The sequence below is a fragment of the Cervus elaphus genome, chromosome X, assembly GCF_910594005.1.
Source record: "Cervus elaphus chromosome X, mCerEla1.1, whole genome shotgun sequence".
Taxonomy (NCBI): Eukaryota; Metazoa; Chordata; class Mammalia; order Artiodactyla; family Cervidae; genus Cervus; species Cervus elaphus.
In genome coordinates this window covers 116,891,688-116,911,309 of record NC_057848.1, presented here as the reverse complement: position 1 = coordinate 116,911,309, position 19,622 = coordinate 116,891,688, and positions in this window count along the sequence as shown.

Sequence of the window (19,622 nt, the reverse complement as noted above, 5' to 3'; positions counted from 1 at the left end):
CGAAGATCCCACCTTCCACTGCCAAATCTAAAAAGCTTGTGCTTGCTTTGTCTGCTTTCCTTGCGGCTGGGGGCCTGGCACATGATCTAGGCTGAGCTGATGAAACACATCCACCTGGTACTCTGTATCAAAAGTGGGAGAGGTAAAGAGTTACTAACAAGTGAGGAATCTGTGTGGTGCTGGTGGTGATGACAACAGTGACATCCAGTCTCCAGGGCAGCAGTGGCAATGACATGCCAGGACCCGAGTCACAGTCTAAACTCCAGCCTCCAGGAATCACAGGAAGCAGCAGGGTGCTCCTGCTAGAAAGATTTGGGGGGACACTTTGGTCTGTTCTTCTGGCTGCCTTGCTTACGTTGGTCTCTGCTCATTTTCTGAGTGTGATATTTCAACCTTGCCAACAGCTCTATGAAAAGCCTCCATCTGTGGTTGGAGCAGAAGAACTTTGACTTGTTAAGAATGACAAGATATTTGATGGCAGGCCTCTGACTTCGTGAATTCACTAACCTGATTGCAGATCTTTGTACATGGGAGGAATTCATTAAATATTTCCTGAATCAATGAAAAAATAGTAATTATTAGATAAAGATAAATCAATTGTTTATAAATTTCTTTTCCATTTGTTAGCTTCTGGCATTTTTCATCAATATTACTTTTCCTTGATATATTGACACTTACCTTCAACACACTCCATATTTAGAGAAAATACTTTAAGTACTGAAGTTGGTTCCTTTAAGCTATAATGCCCACTATAAATTATAGTGTATACATATGATTGACCCCAGATATTTCACTATTTGATGAAATGAAGCATTGAGAAAAGTACTTTAATTACAGTTCTGTGATCTGTGTGGCTGAATATGGGGAGAGAGGAAACTTGACAGAAGACATAGTTGCATGCCTGCTCACATATGTAATCTTTTGGTTTTTCCAGTAGTCATGTATGCATATGAGAGTTGGACCATAAAAAAGGCTGAGCACCGAAGAATTGATGCTTTCAAATTGTGGTGCTGGAGAAGATTCTTGAGAGTCCCTTAGACAGCAAGAAGATCAAACCAGTCAATCCTAAAGGAAATCAACCCTGAATATTCATTGGAAGGGACTGATGCTGAAGCTCCAATACTTTGGCCACCTGATGTGAAGAGCTGACTCATTAGAAAAGACCTGATGCTGGGAAAGATTGAAGGCAAAAGGAGAAGGGGGTGGCAGAAGATGAGATGGTTAGATAGCATCACCGACTTGATGGACATGAATTTGAGCAAACTCCGGGAGGACAGAGGAGCCTGGAGTGCTGCAGTTCATGGGATCAAAAAGAGTCAGACATGACTTAGTGACTGAATAAAAACAGGTGAGGTGAACATTTACCCATGCATAAGCAAGTAGAAAGATATACATGAAGAAATGGTATTATTTGTGAACCTGTGTGGAAGAGAAGATTCAAACAAATAGTAACTTGGATATAACATTTTTTATTTTGTTCTTGATTTTACTTATTTATTTTTACACTATTGTAGTCAGAAAAAGAATTTAGATGATGCCCATAGCAATGCAAGGCTACAGCAGTTAATTGTGTAGCCTCTGTCTGTTATGCAGAAACCCCTCTGAGGTCTCTAGGCTATAAAAATCCTCCTCCAATTACCTAGTTTCATCTGAAATCCAGTGGGTCTGAAAGCCCATTATATGCCATTCGAGGATGACTATTAGGAAACAGAATAAAAATCATCTCTGTTTTGTTCTGGCTCATTCTTTTCTGTTTTTCACTTGCATCTCTGTAGCATTTCCCTGTTGCCACTTCTGCCTATCACTTCAAATCATTGCAGAAACATTTTTTTCTCCTGGCTTTGAGAGGTCATGGAACATGATTCAGTATGGTTTTATTCTCACTGTTTTGTTTTTGGTGAAAAGAGGGACCAAACAAAACCCTGTCGCTTCAGTTTTAGTTAGAAACAAACCTAGTCTTTGGAGGGAAGTACACATGGTTTTGCCTTTGGAAGATGATTTATTAATAGAAACCACTCCTTCCTTTTCTGAGTTCCTTTCAAAACACACTATCCATTACAGATGCTTTAGATCAGCACTGTCAAGTAGAGCTTTCTTGATGATGAAATATTCTAAAGTCCTGGCTGTTTAATACATTAGTCTCTAGTTCTGTGTAGCTACTGAAGATTTGAAATCTGTCATGTGATTGAGGGGCTGAGCATTTAATTTTATTGACTTTTAATTAATTAAAATTTTAACAGTCACATGTGGCTGGTGGTGGTGGTTTAGTCACTAAGTCATGTCCGACTCTTTGCAATCCCATGGACTTCAGCCCACCAGGCTCTCTGTTCATGAGATTTCCCAGGCAAGACTACTGGAGTGGATTGCCCCTTCCTTCTCCAGGGGATCTTCCAAACTCAGGGATTGAAGCTGGGTCTCCTGCACTGCAGGCAGATTCTTTACCAACAGAGCCACCAGAGAAGCCATATAACTAGCAGCCAACCCAGAATGATAAGACTATCTGATAGGATTAGCAAGATGCAATCCTTCTCAGGGGCTTCCTGTTTGGCCTGGAGGAGGAAATGACAACCCACTACAGTAGTCTTGCCTGGAGAATCCCCATGGACAGAGAAGCCTGGCAGGCTACAGTCCATGGGGTCACAAAGAACTATCCAGACACAACTGAGTGACTGAGTACACACGCAAAATCCTTCTCAGACTTCTGCCCTGGTATCCTCAGTGTGCAGGCCTCCATCCTCATACTCCTTGACTAGTGGATACAGATGACTGTTGTACCTCTAACCATCACATCTGCATTCCAGTAGGAAAAAGGAGGAAGTAGAAGAAAAGAAACTAGAAATCATCTGTACTTGTCATAGGACTTAATTGTAATGGAGATTGGGAAATGGAGTCTTTAGTTTTTATAGCCTCCATAGCAGAGGTAGGGAAAGAGAAAAGAGAGTTTAAGTCAGTCAATCTATAACGTCCATCTCAACACTGAAATTTACTAAACCTTCATGGATTGTTGAGAAAATACACATGTGCTGAAAGAAAAATAGCTGATTAGGTAACTGCCTGGCAAAGGGGCAGGCAGACAGCTGAAATCACCCAGGCGATTTGGTGTAAAAGTGATTTTTAGTTCATGAAAGCCAAGAGACTTAAGTGCAGAAAGGTTAAGTGATCTATGATAATACATGTACTACCTTAAAGAGTAGGAATTCTCAACCTTGATTGGGGAATGGATTACCTGGGAAGGTTTTAAAAATCCTAATGCCCAGCCTCTACCCCTGGCCAATTCATTCACTCTCAAGGAGGGCAGGGTGTTTGGAATGTAGCTAAGCTTGAGGATGGTGTCGCAGTTACCACATTACCCAAAGTCTCTGTGCCTTAAAACAATCATTTTCTTATGGTTTACTGTGGCGATTCTTCTCTTCCAGGTGTGGTGTTGACAGCAATCACTCTATGATGTGCATCAAACAGATGACCTAGTCTGGAGGGTCTAAGCTGGAGCCACCCATACGCCTGGCACCTTGATGGATATAGTTTTACAGAGGCTGGGTTCAGCTGGGACTGTTGACTAGATCATCTACATGTGGCCTCTCTAGCACTGGGGCCTCAAGATAGGGACTTCTTACATGGCCGCTCAGGGCTCTAAGAGAGAATATTACAATGAATAAGTTAGAATATGATCTAGCCTCAGAAATCACACAGCATCACTTGTGCAATATGCTACTGGCCAAATCAGTGCCTTATAAAAAAGACCCCAGAGAGCTCCTTCACTCATTCCACCATGAGTGGATACTACAGAAGGTACCAGCTACGAACCAGAAAGTCAACCCTTACTAGAAAGACAACCTTCACTATGCTAGTGCCTTGATCTTGGACTTCCCAGTCTCCAGAACGATGAGAAATAAAAATTTCTTTTATTTATAAGCTACCCCATCTGTGTTATTTTGTTATAGTAGCCTGAATGGACTAAGATAGGAGGGGTCTGTGCCCCTTCCATAGATGCTGGGTGAGTCATCTATGAGTCACCCATAGATGAGTGTGCCTTGGACTATGGCCAGAATTAGAGTGCTCATAAATGGAGGGCATTTATTCATTTCAACATTTTGTTTTTATTTTTTAAAGTCTGTTGTATAATTTTTAAGGGCTTCCCTGGTGGCTCAGACAGTAAAAAATCTGCCTGCAATTCAGGAGACACAGATTTGATCCCTGGTTGAGAAAGATGCCCTGGAGAAGGGAATGGGAACCCACTCCAGTATTCTTGCCTGGAGAATTCTGTGGACAGAGGAGCCTGGCAGGCTACAGTCCATGGGGTCACAAAGAGTTCTTTTATTTTTTAAAGTCTGTTATAGGAGAGGAGCTAAGATGGCGGAGGAATAGGACGGGGAGACAACTTTCTTCCCTACAAATTCAACAAAAGAACATTTGAACTCTGAGCAAACTCCACAAAACAACTTCTGATCGCTAGCAGAGGACATCACGTGCCCAGAAAAGCAGCCCATTGTCTTCGAAAGGAGAGAGAAGAAATCCAGTTCCATGCACTAGAACACCGACACAAGCTTCCCTAATCAGGAAACCTTGACAAGCCAATCGTCCAACTCCACCCACTGGGAGAAACCTCCACAACAAAAAGGAACCACAGACCACCAGAATACAGGAAGGCCACTCCAAACACAGCAATCTAAACAAGATGAAAAGGCAGAGAAATACCCAGCAGGTAAAGGAACATGAAAAATGCCCACCAAGCCAAACAAAAGAGGAGGAGATAGGGAATCTATCTGAAAAAGAATTTAGAATAATGATAATAAAAATGATCCAAAATCTTGAAAACAAAATGGAGTTACAGATAAATAGCCTGGAGACAAAGATTGAGAAGATGCATGAAATGTTTAACAAGGACCTAGAAGAAATAAAAAAGAGTCAATTAAAAATGAATAATGCAATGAATGAGATCAAAAACACTTTGGAGGGAACCGAGAGTAGAATAACGGAGGCAGAAGATAGGATAAGTGAGGTAGAAGATAAAATGGTGGAAATAAATGAAGCAGAGAGGAAAAAAGAAAAAAGGATCAAAAGAAATGAGGACAACCTCAGGGACCTCTAGGACAATGTGAAACGCCCCAACATTCGAATCATAGGAGTCCCAGAAGAAGAAGACAAAAAGAAAGGCCATGAGAAAATACTCGAGGAGATAATAGCTGAAAACTTCCCTAAAATGGGGAAGGAAATAGCCACCCAAGTCCAAGAAACCCAGAGAGTCCCAAACAGGATAAACCCAAGGCGAAACACCCCAAGACACATATTAATCAAACTAACAAAGATCAAACACAAAGAACAAATATTAAAAGCAGCAAGGGAGAAACAACAAATAACACACAAAGGGACTCCCATAAGGATAACAGCTGATCTATCAATAGAAACTCTTCAGGCCAGAAGGGAATGGCAGGACATACTTAAAGTAATGAAAGAGAATAACCTACAACCCAGATTACTGTACCCAGCAAGGATCTCATTCAGATATGAAGGAGAATTCAAAAGCTTTACAGACAAGCAAAAGCTGAGAGAATTCAGCACCACCAAACCAGTTCTTCAACAAATGCTAAAGGATCTTCTCTAGACAGAAAACACAGAAGGGTTGTATGAATGCAAACCCAAAACAACAAAGCAAATGGCAACGGGACCATACCTATCAATAATTACCTTAAATGTAAATGGGTTGAATGCCCCAACCAAAAGACAAAGACTGGCTGAATGGATACAAAAACAAGACCCCTATATATGCTGTCTACAAGAGACCCACCTCAAAACAAGGGACACATACAGACTGAAAGTGAAGGGCTTGGAAAAAATATTTCATGCAAACGGAGACCAAAAGAAAGCAGGAGTCGCAATACTCATATCAGATAAAATAGACTTTCAAATAAAGGCTGTGAAAAGAGACAAAGAAGGACGCTACATAATGATCAAAGGATCAATCCAAGAAGAAGACATAACAATTATAAATATATATGCACCCAACATAGGAGCACCGCAATATGTAAGGCAAATGCTAATGAGTATGAAAGGGGAAATTAACAATAACACAATAATAGTGGGAGACTTTAATACCCCACTCACACCTATGGATAGATCAACTAAACAGAAAATTAACAAGGAAACACAAACTTTAAATGATACAATGGACCAGCTAGACCTAATTGATATCTATAGGACATTTCACCCCAAAACAATCAATTTCACCTTTTTCTCAAGTGCACATAGAACCTTCTCCAGGATAGATCACATCCTGGGCCATAAATCTAGCCTTGGTAAATTAAAAAAAATTGAAATCACTCCAGTCATCTTTTCTGACCACAATGCAGTAAGATTAGATCTCAATTACAGGAGAAAAAAAACTATTAGAAATTCAAACATATGGAGGCTAAATAACATGCTTCTGAATAACCAACAAATCATAGAAGAAATCAAAAAAGAAATCAAAATATGCATAGAAACGAATGAAAATGAAGACACAACAACCCAAAACCTATGGAACACTGTAAAAGCAGTGCTAAGGGGAAGGTTCATAGCATTACAGGCTTACCTCAAGAAACAAGAAAAAAGTCAAATAAATAACCTAACTCTACACCTAAAGCAACTAGAGAAGGAAGAAATGAAGAACCCCAGGGTTAGTAGAAGGAAAGAGAACTTAAAAATTAGGGCAGAAATAAATGCAAAAGAAACTAAAGAGACCGTAGCAAAAATCAACAAAGCTGAAAGCTGGTTTTTTGAAAAGATAAACAAAATTGACAAACCGTTAGAAAGACTCATTAAGAAACAAAGGGAGGGGAGGAGCCAAGATGGCGGAGGAGTAGGACTGGGAGACCACTTTCTCTCCTACAAATTCATCAAAAGAATAACCGAATGCAGAGCAAACTTCACAAAACAACTTCTGATCGCTAGCTGAGGTCATCAGGCACCCAGAAAAGCAGACCATTGTCTTCGAAAGGAGGTAGGACAAAATATAAAAGATAAAAAGTGAGACAAAAGAGCTAAGGACGGAGACCCGTCCCGGGAAGGGAGTCTTAGGCGGCCTTGCTTGGGCTAGGGTCCGGGCCTGAGTGCCCTGAGGACAATCGGGGGGAGCTTCTGTGAGGTGCCAACTTGAACTGTGGGAGACCAAAGGAGAGAGAGAAAATTGACCGGCCGGAATACACTGCCGGCCGTTCGCAGAACAAAGGGACGGGGAAAGTCCTAAGAAGAGCTCGCAGGCTGCGGACCGGCCCAGCCCCGCCGGAGGCAGGAGGCAGGGGGGAGGGGAAGGTCGCGGCGAGACACAGGGCGCAGGCACCCGACCGGCGCGGGGCGGGGACTGGGGCTGGGGACGCGGAGGGCGGAAGGCGCGCGCACCCGCCTGGCGCCAGCGGAAACTGAGACTGGGTCCGCGGAAGGGAGTGGGTGCGCCACACCTGGGGATAGCGCGCCCACCAAGCCCCTGGCTGCCTGGACCGCTCTGACGGGGAAGGCACAGAGAGCAGGCGCAGCTTTTCCTTCCGCGCTTTTGTGTAACACCCGAGGGCTGGAACCTCGCGCAGCGCGGGGCGCGCTCCATATAGAACAGCCGGGAGCCTGAGCAGCGCAGACGGAGAAAGGAGCGTCAGCCCCTTCCGGCAGCGCCAGCCCGCCCCCGCAGGGCCAGCCCCTCCCCGCAGCGTCAGCCCCGCCCCCGCAGGGCCAGCCCCTCCCCGCAGCGTCAGCCCCGCCCCGCAGCGTCAGCCCCTCCCAGCAGCGCAACGGAACTAGCTACCTGAATAAGAGTCCGCCTCCGGCCGCCTGTGTCAGGGCGGAAATGAGCCTCTGAAGAGACCGGCAAACAGAAGCCAAATAAACAAAGGGAACCGCTTCAGAAGGGACTGGTGCAACAGATTAAAATCCCTGAAGAAAACACCGACTTCACCGGAAGGGCCCTGTAGATATCGAGAAGTGCAAGCTGGAACGAGGAGCTATCTGAAACTGAGCCGAACCCACACTGACCGCAACAGCTCCAGAGAAATTCCTAGACATATTTTTACTTTTTTTTTTATTTTTCTGTTTTTTCTAAGTAAGGAAAAAAAAAAATTTTTTTTTCTTTTTATATTTTTCTTTTTTATTTTTTCTCTTTTATTTTCCTTTAAAATTCCCTATTACTCCCCCATTACTCCTTAACTTTCATTTTCATAGATTTTTACGATTTTTTTAATTAGGGGAAAAAAAAAATTTTTTTTTTCTTTCTTTTTTTTTTTTTCTTTTTCTTTTTTTTTCTTCTCCTTTTTCTTCTTTTTTTTTTCTTTCCTTTTTCTCTTCTATTTTCTATTTTTCTTTTTCTCTTATTTCTTTTAAAGTCCTCTAGTACTCCTCTACTACTCTTCATTTTCATCTTCACTACACTATAACCTTACAAAAAAAAAAAAAAAAGAGAAGCCCTATCTTAAAACCGAAGATTATTCCCTCCCAATCTTGACTCTCTGTTTTCTACCTCAGAACACCTCTATTTCCTCTTTTCCCCTTCTCTTCCCCATCCAATTCTGTGAATCCTTGTAGGTGTCTGAGATACGAGAACACTCTGGGAACAGACAGCTGCGTAGATCTGTCTCTCTCCTCTTGAGTCCCCCTTTTTCTCCTCCTACTCATCTCTATCTCCCTCCTCCCTTTTCTCCTGTTCATGTAACTCTGTGAACCTCTCTGGGTGTCCCTAACGGGGGAGAATCTTTTCGCCATTAACCTAGAAGTTTAATTATCAGAGCTGTATAGTTGGAGAAGTCCTGAGACTACAGGAAGAATAAAACTGAAATCCAGAGGCAGGAAACTTAAGCCCAAAACCTGAGAACACCAGAAAACTCCTGACTACATGGAACTTTAAGTGATAAGTGACCGTCCAAAAGCCTCCATACCTACACTGAAACCAACCACCACCCAAGAGCCAATAAGTTTTAGAGCAAGACATACCACGCAAATTCTCCAGCAACACAGGAACATAGCCCTGAATGTCAACATACAGGCTACCCAAGGTCACACCTAACACATAGACCCAACTCAAAACTCATTACTGGGCACTCCATTGCTCTCCAAAGAGAAGAAATCAAGTTCCACGCACCAGTACACTGACGCAAGCTTCCCTAACCAGGAAACCTTTACAAGCCAAACGTCCAACCCCACCCACTGGGTAAATCCTCCACAATAAAAAGGAACCACAGACCTCCAGAATACAGAAAGTCCACTCCAGACACAGCAATCTAAACAAGATGAAAAGGCAAAGAAATACCCAACAGGTAAAGGAACAAGAAAAATGCCCACCAAGTCAAACAAAAGAGGAGGAGATAGGGAATCTACCTGAAAAAGAATTTAGAATAATGATAATAAAAATGATCCAAAATCTTGAAAACAAAATGGAGTTACAGATAAATAGCTTGGAAACAAAGATTGAAAAGATACAAGAATTGTTTAATAAAGACCTAGAAGAAATAAAAAAGAGTCAATTAAAAATGAATAATGCAATGAATGAGATCAAAAACACTTTGGAGGGAACCAAGAGTAGAATAACGGAGGCAGAAGATAGGATAAGTGAGATAGAAGATAAAATGGTGGAAATAAATGAAGCAGAGAGGAAAAAAGAAAAAAGGATCAAAAGAAATGAGGACAACCTCAGGGACCTCTGGGACAATGTGAAACGCCCCAACATTCGAATCATAGGAGTTCCAGAAGAAGAAGACAAAAAGAAAGGCCATGAGAAAATACTCGAGGAGATAATAGCTGAAAACTTCCCTAAAATGGGGAAGGAAATAGCCACCCAAGTCCAAGAAACCCAGAGAGTTCCAAACAGGATAAACCCAAGGCGAAACACCCCAAGACACATATTAATCAAACTAACAAAGATCAAACACAAAGAACAAATATTAAAAGCAGCAAGGGAAAAACAACAAATAACACACAAAGGGATTCCCATAAGGATAACAGCTGATCTATCAATAGAAACCCTCCAGGCCAGAAGGGAATGGCAGGACGTCCTGAAAGTAATGAAAGAGAATAACCTACAACCTAGATTACTGTATCCAGCAAGGATCTCATTCAGATATGAAGGAGAACTCAAAAGCTTTACAGATAAGCAAAAGCTGAGAGAATTCAGCACTACCAAACCAGCTCTTCAACAAATGCTAAAGGATCTTCTCTAGACAGGAAATGCAGAAAGGTTGTATAAACGTGAACCCAAAACAACAAAGTAAATGGCAACGGGAACACACCTATCAATAATTACCTTAAATGTAAATGGGTTGAATGCCCCAACCAAAAGACAAAGATTGGCTGAATGGATACAAAAACAAGACCCCTATATATGCTGTCTACAAGAGACCCACCTCAAAACAAGAGACACATACAGACTGAAAGTGAAGGGCTGGAAAAAAATATTTCATGCAAACGGAGACCAAAAGAAAGCAGGAGTCGCAATACTCATATCAGATAAAATAGACTTTCAAATAAAAGCTGTGAAAAGAGACAAAGAAGGACACTACATAATGATCAAAGGATCAATCCAAGAAGAAGATATAACAATTATAAATATATATGCACCCAACATAGGAGCACCGCAATATGTACGGCAAACACTAACGAGTATGAAAGAGGAAATTAATAGTAACACAATAATAGTGGGAGACTTTAATACCCCACTCACAACTATGGATAGATCAACTACACAGAAAATTAACAAGGAAACACAAACTTTAAATGACACAATGGACCAGCTAGACCTAATTGATATCTATAGGACATTTCACCCCAAAACAATCAACTTCACCTTTTTCTCAAGTGCACACGGAACCTTCTCCAGAATAGATCACATCCTGGGCCATAAATCTGGTCTTGGAAAATTCAAAAAAATTGAAATCATTCCAGTCATCTTTTCTGACCACAGTGCAGTAAGATTAGATCTCAATTACAGGAAAAAAATTGTTAAAAATTCAAACACATGGAGGCTAAATAACACACTTCTGAATAACCAACAAATCATAGAAGAAATCAAAAAAGAAATCAAAATATGTATAGAAATGAATGAAAATGAAAACACAACAACCCAAAACCTATGGGACACTGTAAAAGCAGTGCTAAGGGGAAAGTTCATAGCATTACAGGCTTACATCAAGAAACAAGAAAAAAGCCAAATAAATAACCTAACTCTACACCTAAAGCAATTAGAGAAGGAAGAAATGAAGAACCCCAGGGTTAGCAGAAGGAAAGAAATCTTAAAAATCAGGGCAGAAATAAATGCAAAAGAAACTAAAGAGACCATAGCAAAAATCAACAAAGCTAAAAGCTGGTTTTTTGAAAAAATAAACAAAATTGACAAACCATTAGCAAGACTCATTAAGAAGCAAAGAGAGAAGAACCAAATTAACAAAATTAGAAATGAAAATGGAGAGATCACAACAGACAACACTGAAATACAAAGGATCATAAGAGACTACTACCAGCAGCTCTATGCCAATAAAATGGACAACTTGGATGAAATGGACAAATTCTTAGAAAAGTATAACTTTCCAAAACTGAACCAGGAAGAAATAGAAGATCTTAACAGACCCATCACAGGCAAGGAAATCGAAAGTGTAATCAAAAATCTTCCAGCAAACAAAAGCCCAGGACCAGATGGCTTCACAGCTGAATTCTACCAAAAATTTAGAGAAGAGCTAACACCTACCTTACTCAAACTCTTCCAGAAAATTGCAGAAGAAGGTAAACTTCCAAACTCATTCTATGAGGCCACCATCACCCTAATTCCAAAACCAGACAAAGATGCCACAAAAAAAGAAAACTACAGGCCAATATCACTGATGAACATAGATGCAAAAATCCTTAACAAAATTCTAGCAAACAGAATCCAACAACATATTAAAAAAATCATACACCACGACCAAGTGGGCTTTATCCCAGGAATGCAAGGATTCTTCAATATCTGCAAATCAATCAACGTAATACACCACATTAACAAATTGAAAGATAAAAACCATATGATTATCTCAATAGATGCAGAGAAAGCCTTTGACAAAATTCAACACTCATTTATGATTAAAACTCTCCAAAAAGCAGGAATAGAAGGAACATACCTCAACATTATAAAAGCCATATATGACAAACCCACAGCAAGCATCACCCTCAATGGTGAAAAATTGAAAGCATTTCCCCTGAAATCAGGAACAAGACAAGGGTGCCCACTCTCACCACTACTGTTCAACATAGTGTTGGAAGTTCTGGCCACAGCAATCAGAGCAGAAAAAGAAGTAAAAGGAATCCAGATAGGAAAAGAAGAAGTGAAACTCTCACTGTTTGCAGATGACATGATCCTCTACATAGAAAACCCTAAAGACTCTACCAGAAAATTACTAGAACTAATCAATGAATATAGTAAAGTTGCAGGATATAAAATTAACACACAGAAATCCCTTGCATTCCTATATACTAACAATGAAAAAACAGAAAGAGAAATTAAGGAAACAATACCATTCACCATTGCAACAAAAAGAATAAAATACTTAGGAGTATATCTACCTAAAGAAACAAAAGACCCATACATAGAAAACTATAAAACACTGATGAAAGAAATCAAAGAGGACACAAACAGATGGAGAAACATACCGTGTTCATGGATTGGAAGAATCAATATTGTCAAAATGGCTATTCTACCCAAAGCAATCTATAGATTCAATGCAATCCCTATCAAGCTACCAACGGTATTTTTCACAGAACTAGACCAAAGAATTTCACAATTTGTATGGAAATACAAAAAACCTCGAATAGCCAAAGTAATCTTGAGAAAGAAGAATGGAACTGGAGGAATCAACCTGCCTGACTTCAGACTCTACTACAAAGCCACAGTCATCAAGACAGTATGGTACTGGCACAAAGACAGAAATATAGACCAATGGAACAGAATAGAAAGCCCAGAGATAAATCCACGAACCTATGGACACCTTATCTTTGACAAAGGAGGCAAGGATATACAATGGAAAAAAGACAACCTCTTTAACAAGTGGTGCTGGGAAAACTGGTCAACCACTTGTAAAAGAATGAAACTAGAACACTTTCTAACACCATACACAAAAATAAACTCAAAATGGATTAAAGATCTAAATGTAAGACCAGAAACTATAAAACTCCTAGAGGAGAACATAGGCAAAACACTCTCCGACATAAATCACAGCAAGATCCTCTATGACCCACCTCCCAGAATATTGGAAATAAAAGCAAAACTAAACAAATGGGATCTAATGAAACTTAAAAGCTTTTGCACTACAAAGGAAACTATAAGTAAGGTGAAAAGACAGCCGTCAGATTGGGAGAAAATAATAGCAAATGAAGAAACAGACAAAGGATTAATCTCAAAAATATACAAGCAACTCCTGAAGCTCAATTCCAGAAAAATAAATGACCCAATCAAAAAATGGGCCAAAGAACTAAACAGACATTTCTCCAAAGAAGACATACAGATGGCTAACAAACACATGAAAAGGTGCTCAACATCACTCATTATTAGAGAAATGCAAATCAAAACCACAATGAGGTACCATTACACGCCAGTCAGGATGGCTGCTATCCAAAAGACTACAAGCAATAAATGCTGGAGAGGGTGTGGCGAAAAGGGAACCCTCTTACAGTGTTGGTGGGAATGCAAACTAGTACAGCCACTATGGAAAACAGTGTGGAGATTCCTTAAAAAACTGGAAATAGAACTGCCATATGACCCAGCAATCCCACTTTTGGGCATACACACTGAGGAAACCAGATCTGAAAGAGACACGTGCACCCCAATGTTCATTGCAGCACTGTTTATAATAGCCAGGACATGGAAGCAACCTAGATGCCCATCAGCAGATGAATGGATAAGGAAGCTGTGGTACATATACACCATGGAATATTACTCAGCTGTCAAAAAGAATTCATTTGAATCAGTCCTAATGAGATGGGTGAAACTGGAGCCCATTATACAGAGTGAAGTAAGCCAGAAAGATAAAGAACATTACAGCATACTAACACATATATATGGAATTTATAAAGATGGTAATGATAACCCTATATGCAAAACAGAAAAAGAGACACAGAAATACAGAACAGACTTTTGAACTCTGTGGGAGAATGTGAGGGTGGGATGTTTCAAAAGAACAGCATGTATACTATCTATGGTGAAACAGATCACCAGCCCAGGTGGGATGCATGAGACAAGTGCTTGGGCCTGGTGCACTGGGAAGACCCAGAGGAATCGGGTGGAGAGGGAGGTGGGAGGGGGGATCGGGATGGGGAATAAGTGTAAATCTATCGCTGATTCATATCAATGTATGACAAAACCCACTGCAATGTTGTGAAGTAATTAGCCTCCAACTAATAAAAAAATTAAAAAAAAAAAAAAAAAAAAGAAACAAAGGGAGAAGAACCAAATCAACAAAATTAGAAATGAAAATGGAGAGATCACAACAGACAACACAGAAATACAAAGGATCATAAGAGACTACTACCAGCAGCTCTATGCCAATAAAATGGACAACTTGGAAGAAATGGACAAATTCTTAGAAAAGTATAACTTTCCAAAATGGAACCAGGAAGAAATAGAAGATCTTGACAGGACCATCACAAGCAAGGAAATTGAAACTATAATCAGAAATCTTCCAACAAAGAAAAGCCCAGGACCAGATGGCTTCACAGCTGAATTCTACCAAAAATTTAGAGAAGAGCTAACACCTATCTTACTCAAACTCTTCCAGAAAATTGCAGAAGAAGGTAAACTTCCAAACACATTCTATGAGGCCACCATCACCCTAATTCCAAAACCAGACAAAGATGCCACAAGAAAGGAAAACTACAGGCCAATATCACTGATGAACATAGATGCAAAAATCCTCAACAAAATTCTAGCAAACAGAATCCAACAACATATTAAAAAGATCATACACCATGACCAAGTGGGCTTTATCCCAGGAATGCAAGGATTCTTTAATATCCGCAAATCAATCAATGTAATACAACACATTAACAAATTCAAAGATAAAAACCATATGATTATCTCAATAGATGCAGAGAAAGCCTTTGACAAAATTCAACATCCATTTATGATCAAAACTCTTCAGAAAGCAGGAATAGAAGGAATAGACCTCAACATAATAAAAGCTATATATGACAAACCCACAGCAAACATTATCCTCAATGGTAAAAAATTGAAATCATTTCCCCTAAAATCAGGAACAAGACAAGGGTGCCCACTCTCACCACTACTATTCAACATAGTTTTGGAAGTTTTGGCCACAGCAATCAGAGCAGAAAAAGAAGTAAAAGGAATCCAGATAGGAAAAGAAGTGAAACTCTCACTGTTTGCAGATGACATGATCTTCTACATAGAAAACCCTAAAGACTCTACCAGAAAATTACTAGAGCTAATCAATGAATATAATAAAGTTGCAGGATATAAAATTAACACACAGAAATCCCTTGCATTCCTATACACTAACAAAGAGAAAACAGAAAGGGAAATTAAGGAAACAACACCATTCACCATTGCAACAAAAAGAATAAAATACTTAGGAGTACATCTACCTAAAGAAACAAAAGACCTATACATAGAAAACTATAAAACACTGATGAAAGAAATCAAAGAGGACACAAACAGATGGAGAAACATACCGTGTTCATGGATTAGAAGACTCAATATTGTTAAAATGACTATACTACCCAAAGCAATCTATAGATTCAGTGCAATCCCTATCAAGCTACCAACGGTATTCTTCACAGAACTAGAACAAATAATTTCACAATTTGTATGGAAATACAAAAATCCTCGAATAGCCAAAGTAATCTTGAGAAAGAATGGAACTGGAAGAATCAACCTGCCTGACTTCAGGCTCTACTACAAAGCCACAGTCATCAAGACAGTATGGTACTGGCACAAAGACAGAAATATAGATCAATGGAATAAAATAGAAAGCCCGGAGATAAATCCACTCACCTATGGACACCTTATCTTCGACAAAGGAGGCAAGGATATACAATGGAAAAAAGACAATCTCTTTAACAAGTGGTGCTGGGAAAACTGGTCAACCACTTGTAAAAGAATGAAACTAGAACACTCTCAAACACCATACACAAAAATAAACTCAAAATGGATTAAAGATCTAAATATAAGACCAGAAACTATAAAACTCCTAGAGGAGAACATAGGCAAAACACTCTCCTCTGACGTAAATCACAGCAAGATCCTCTATGACCCACCTCCCAGAATATTGGAAATAAAAGCAAAAATAAACAAATGGGACCTAATTAAAAGCTTTTGCACAGCAAAGGAAACTATAAGCAAGGTGAAAAGACAGCCTTCAGAATGGGAGAATAATAGCAAACGAAGAAACAGACAAAGGATTAATCTCAAAAATATACAAGCAACTCCTGCAGCTCAATTCCAGAAAAATAAATGACCCAATCAAAAAATGGGCCAAAGATCTAAACAGACATTTCTGCAAAGAAGACATACAGATGGCTAATAAACACATGAAAAGATCTCAACATCACTCATTATCAGAGAAATGCAAATCAAAACCTCAATGAGGTACCATTACACACCACTCAGGATGGCTGCTATCCAAAAGTCTACAAGCAATAAATGCTGGAGAGGGTGTGGCGAAAAGGGAACCCTCTTACACTGTTGGTGGGAATGCAAACTAGTACAGCCACTATGGAGAACAGTGTGGAGATTCCTTAAAAAACTGGAAATAGAACTGCCATATGACCCAGCAATCCCACTCCTGGGCATACACACCGAGGAAACCAGATCTGAAAGAGACATGTGCACCCCAATGTTCATCACAATGCTGTTTATAATAGCCAGGACATGGAAGCAACCTAGATGTCCATCAGCAGACGAATGGATAAGGAAGCTATGGTACACATACACAATGGAATATTACTCAGCCATTAAAAAGAATTCATTTGAATCAGTTCTAATGAGATGGGTGAAACTGGAGCCCATTATACAGAGTGAAGTAAGCCAGAAAGATAAAGACCAATACAGTATACTAATGCATATATATGGAATTTAGAAAGATGGCAATGATAACCTTATATGCAAAACAGAAAAAGAGACACAAATGTACAGAACAGACTTTTGGACTCTGTGGGAGAAGGTGAGGGTGGGATGTTCTGAGAGGATAGCATTGAAACAAGTATACTGTCAAGGGTGAAACAAATCACCAGCTCAGGTTGTATTCATGAGACAAGTGCTCAGGGCTGGTGCACTGGGAAGACCCAGAGGGATGGGATGGGGAGGGAGGTGGGAGGGGGGTTCAGGATGGGGAACACATGTAAATCCATGGCTGATTCATGTCAATGTATGGCAAAAACCACTACAATACTGTAAAGTAATTAGCCTCCAACTAATAAAAATGAATGGAAAAAAATAAAAATAATTAAAGTCTGTTATATAATTTTTAAAGATTACATTCCATTTTCAGTTATTACAAAATATTGACTATGTTCCCCATGTTGTACAGCACATCCTTGGGTCTATGCTACATCCAATAGTTTGTACCTCCTACTCCCCCATCCTTATATTGCTGCCCATACCATCCTACCCCCCAACCTTAGTAACCACTAGTTTGTTCTCTACATTTGTGTCTGTTTCTTTTTTTGTTATATTCACCAGTTTGCTTTATTTTTTAGATTCCACATATACATGATGTCATACAGTATTTGTCTTTCTCTGACTTATTTCACTTAACATATCAAAACTGTTTATGAGAGCACCCAGAACTGCTGTTACTCCACAAGAAACCTCTGTGTGAATTACAAAAATGCTCACTTTCTGGGCAGGTGCAGCTCTTCTCACTCAGCTTGGGGAGCCCAGAGGGACCTTTGTGCAAATTAGAAAAGTCCTCATCTTCCCAAATGGATGCAGTTCCCACCAGGGAATAGGTTTGGTGAGCAGGGAGGGCTAGATTTTAATCCTGGTTAACATTCTATCCCCTTGGTATCCACTCTAGGAAATAACCTGCAAAACCATACATGAAGCCCTAGATGACTGCTCTGCCCAAGGCCCTGTGTGCTCGGTGTTGGGGAGAGTGCAGAGAAGAGAGCAGGCATGATTTCTGGCCTCAAAACATTCAAGTGGGTCCAACTTATATTCCAGAGCTGAACAATCTACTCAGCAGCAACATGGAAGTAGCAGTAGTTAGAAATCTGGACATGTAGTTGGTATGTGAGCTGCTGCAGTTGATAAAGACAGATCGAAAATCTTTCCAGTCCAGATACAAGGAAACAGAATCTGACACTGGTGGAATTGAAAGACTCAGACAGAAACACTCCCCTAATCACAGCCTAAAGCTTTCTCTTCAGGGAGAAAAATTAGAAATTACCATTGGAGCCACACAGTATACTTTGTATTGTCTGTTATCAATACATTTAGACTTCAGTTCATTGTTAGTGAATCATTTCGAGCTGAGTCATTCTTGACTAATTCTCACCACTTACTTTATTTCTTAAGTACTGGGTTGGAAGAATCATTTCCAGGGATAGTTCTCATTAATGCCTTCAGAAGCCCAGTAGGTTCTATACAGATTTGAAGCATTCAGTTTGAGAAAATACAGTGAAGGGATTATGGGAAACTGCAGAGTACATGCCCCCTTACCATATTCAAATATAATTTAAAAATAATAAAAATAATAGCAGTATTAATAATAAATGTCACAGCCAAACAAAATGTACTTACAGAATGGGTTTGGCCAACCTGTGACCTCTAAGGTATACTGATAGAAATGTACTCTTAGTGTTCTTATCAGACTGACCAGGCAACTGGCAGCAGCACTTGTTACAAAACAGGCTATAGCCCTGTAGACAGGTCCATTCTTACCTTAGAGGGGAGTATGTTACTCATGCTCTGGGCTGTACCATCTTGAATGAGTTAGAGAATGAAGGGTTGCCTAAGGGAGGTTATGCTGCTGTATCTTTTACAATTAAGTTTGCTTGTAAACAACAGCCCCTTCCTCCTAACCAATAAAAAGATAGAAACTTCGCTCCCATATCTCCTCAGGTAAAAGAAATCTGGAATTAGGCTGTCCATGGATAGTGCAGTATCTTCAGTCTTGTCTCCTTTTGCCCGACCATACTCAGAGCACAGCTTCCATTTTCAAACTCATCTCGTGGTTCAAGTTGGCAGGTGGTGCTTCAGCTGTCAAGTCTGTTTTGCAGGCTGGAAGACAGAAAAAAAGAAGAGATAGAACGAATGGTCATACATTGTTAAGGATCCTGCCTGGAAGACCCACTCAGTGCTTTCATTCACATTTCACTGAACAGAACTTAGTCCGATGGCCACACTTTGCTTCAAGGGATGCTGGGAAATTGTAGTTTTCTATTTTTGCTTTTTAGTTGGGCACATCGAGTAGGTTTCAGTTACTAAGGAAGCAAAGTATAGAATAAGGGGATATTGAATGCTGACTAGTTATCTTGGCCTCGGTTGCAAATTGGTGGCTCTTACTGAAACTACTACTGCCAAGATGAGTTTGCAGGAGCTGAAGAATAAGTGTTATACAAAGATTATTTGCACAAAGCTGGCCTTCATTTTTTCAGCAGAAGGCAAGAGAACACCCTTTTTAAGTGAACAA